This window comes from Notolabrus celidotus, chromosome 9 (genome assembly GCF_009762535.1).
Source record: "Notolabrus celidotus isolate fNotCel1 chromosome 9, fNotCel1.pri, whole genome shotgun sequence".
Lineage (NCBI taxonomy): Eukaryota > Metazoa > Chordata > Actinopteri > Labriformes > Labridae > Notolabrus > Notolabrus celidotus.
In genome coordinates this window covers 24291926-24295556 of record NC_048280.1, presented here as the reverse complement: position 1 = coordinate 24295556, position 3631 = coordinate 24291926, and positions in this window count along the sequence as shown.

The window sequence follows — 3631 nt, the reverse complement described above, 5'->3', positions numbered from 1 at the left end:
TTATTGTTCATGGACTGCAGTGCAGTGCCATTTCAAAGAGGTAAAACCTCTATCTTGGGTGGCAAAGCCAGAAAAATCAATTCACCGTTGGCTTTGCTCTTTTCATTGGATTTCTTTGCAACAAGAAAATGTTAAATGAAGTCAGCCTCCTTTAAGTACAATTAATGACAATCACAGCACACTCAGACTGATGGATTGTATAATTCCTCCTGCCTTAATTGTTCGTTTACCCCACAGCCCTGCACAGTGCTGATGTGTGGGCCCAGTTTGTTCTCTGTAACAAGGGGAGTGAGAAGTCATAGGGGGTGAGGGGAGAGGGCTGCGTGTGGGGTACACACTTTTAATTGAGGGGAGGAAAATGTGCATCAGTAGTGTTGTGAGGGGCGGAGGGCGATCTTCAGAGGCCAATTAATTTGGAATACAAAGCAGTGGTGCAATCTGCTCAGGTTTCTGTCCGGGTGCATGGCTCGCTCACATCAGCCATGTCTCTGAGGCATCCACGATCAAATTAATTTAAACACTTCACTAACGCCCCCACACACTCCCCCTGTACCACAAACACTTCTCCACACTTTCTTTGCACTGTCTCTGCTGCTTTTTTTGCAACTCTGAACTCTCCAGAGGAAAAACTCTCACTATATTAACTAACACAAACCCACATACTTTTTTTTCTCCCCATCCCTGCTTTTGACAGAGAAACCCACAAAAAGGAGTCTCTCAACTCAGTCAAAAATAGATCGACTTTCCTCCTCAGATTGCTGTGTGCACACAGCTAAGAGGCACATCCAAAACTCAGCCACCTAGCCCTGTAATCTAACTCTGCAGTCACATAAAAAGGGAAAAGAGCCATGTATTATTTCACCTGTTAACACTAAAACTACAGATGCTCCAAAACCACTTTTTTCTTTTCTTTACCAATCTCTATATCAGAGTTTCAGTATCAGACAGTACTGAAAACCAATCCAATACCAGCATGAGACCTAAAAGAAACAGATATTTAATTTTAACCTTTATGGGTGTCATATGAGTGCAACATTTTTGTGTTGCTTGGCTTTGAAACACTGAATGACAGATAGCTTTCTTTTATCATGTAGTTGGACAGTCAGCAAAAAACAGAAAAATGGTAATAAATGTTTATCTAACAAAAAATAACACTTTTATATGGAAAATTTGTTAGCAGCATTCACTCACGATTAGCAAAATTCACATTTTCACCTCAAGCACAGCAGCTGTATCATGATTCAGCCAGAGCAAACATGGCCTTAAGATCAAGAAATACTCTTGCCTGTGCATCCCTATTAAAAACAGTAAAAACATGAAAAGCAATTAACAGCAAAATAATCTTAAACCTATGTTGGCCCTGAAGGGACAGCTTGACGTAATTACCTGTTTCTATTATTTCTACTCAGCTGAGTCACTGCACCAATTTTAAACTTTAAAGGAACTGAAGGAGAGATGGAAGTAATTAAGGAGTATTTCAGCAAAGGATACACATGTAATGTAGTCTAATACTCCTTTGGGGTAGCCTACATATTAGGACATCCTGAGGTCTCGGAGTCAGGTGTCAGACCTCAGATGAAAATGTGTCAGGTGCAATCAAAATGTTCCCCTTCTTCCATATTTTTTAGAAAAAAAGTAGATATATATATACAGTAGGGCAAAAAAGTATTTAGTCAGCCACTGATTTTGCAAGATCTCCCACTTAGAAAGATGAGAGAGGTCTGTAATTTTCACAAGAGGTACACTCCAACTATGAGAGACAAAATGAGAAAAAAAATCCAGGAAATCACATTGTAGGATTTTTAAAGAATTTATTTGTAAATTATGGTGGAAAATGAGTATTTGGTCACCCGCAAACAAGCAAGATTTCTGGCTCTCACAGACCTGTAACTTCTTCTTTAAGAAGCTCTTCTGTCCTCCACTCGTTACCTGTATTAATGGAACCTGTTTGAACTCGTTATCTGTATAAAAGACACCTGTCCACAGCCTCAAACAGTCAGACTCCAAACTCAACCATGGCCAAGACCAAAGAGCTGTCGAAGGACACCAGGAAGAAAATTGTGGACCTGCACCAGGCTGGGAAGAGTGAATCTACAATAGGCAAGCAGGTTGGTGTGAATAAATCAACTGTGGGAGCAATTGTAAGAAAATGGAAGACATACAAGACCATTGATAATCTCCCTCAATCTGGGGCCCCACTCAAGATCTCATCCCGTGGGGTCAAAATGATCATGAGAACGGGGAGCAAAAATCCCAGAACTACACGGAGGGAGCTGATGAATGACCTGCAGACCTGCAGGGACCAAAGTAACAAAGGCTACCATCAGTAACACACTACGCCGAGAGGGACTCAAATCCTGCAGCGCCAGGCGTGTCCCCCTGCTTAAGCCAGTACATGTCCAGGCCCGTCTGAAGTTTGCCAGAGAGCATATGGATGATCCAGAAGAGGATTGGGAGAATATCATGTGGACAGATGAAACCAGAATAGAACTTTCTGGTATAAACTCAACTCGTCATGTTTGGAGGAAGAAGAATGCTGAGTTGCATCCCAAGAACACCATACCTAGTGTGAAGCATGGGGGTGGAAACCTCATGCTTTGGGGCTGTTTTTCTGCAAAGGGGACAGGACCACTGATCCGTGTTAATGTATCGTGAGATTTTAAGCCAAAACCTCCTTCCATCAGTGAGAGCATTGAAGATGGAACGTGGCTGGGTCTTCCAGCATGACAATGATCCCAAACACACCGCTCAGTCAACGAAGGAGTGGCTCCGTAAAAAGCATTTCAAGGTCCTGGAGTGGCCTAGCCAGTCTCCAGACCTCAACCCCATAGAAAATTTGTGGAGGGAGTTGAAAGTCTGTGTTGCCCAGCGACAGCCCCAAAACATCACTGCTGTAGAGGAGATCTGCATGGAGGAATGGGCCAAAATACCAGCTACAGTGTGTGCAAACCTGGTGAAGACTTACAGGAAACGTTTGATCTCTGTTATTGCCAACAAAGGTTATGTTTCAAAGCATTGAGTTGATTTTTTTGTTATTGACCAAATACTTATTTGCCACCATAATTGACAAATAAATTCTTTAAAAATCCTACAATGTGATTTCCTGGATTTTTTTCTCATTTTGTCTCTTATAGTTGAAGTGTACCTCTGATGAAAATTACAGACCTGTCTCATCTCTCTAAGTGGGAGAACTTGCAAAATCAGTGGCTGACTAAATACTTTTTTGCCCCATTGTATATGTGTATGTGTTTGTATATGTATATATATATATATACCACCAGGTATAAGGCTGTATAAGGTGGTATAAGGTGGTATAAAGGTGGTTTAAAGGTGGTCACTGTATAAACCAGAGTAAACCGATTCTAAACAAGCTGAGCTAATATTAGCAGAAGCTAAGCAGGAGCCGTTGTGTCAGCTGAAGTGCTTGCAAACACTTCTTTAAAGTAAGTTGCACTTTTAAGTAAAGTAAAAGTAAAGTGGCTAGCTTTATGCTGATGTTGTCAGCTAACGTAACGTGATATATGATTGGAAACCTTTTGCAGCTGTAAAACAGTTACCAGCTACAATACCTTCACTGTGGGAGTACAGCCCTCTACTGTTTTGGAGTTGCAGAAAACAAGCTGATTCTGGT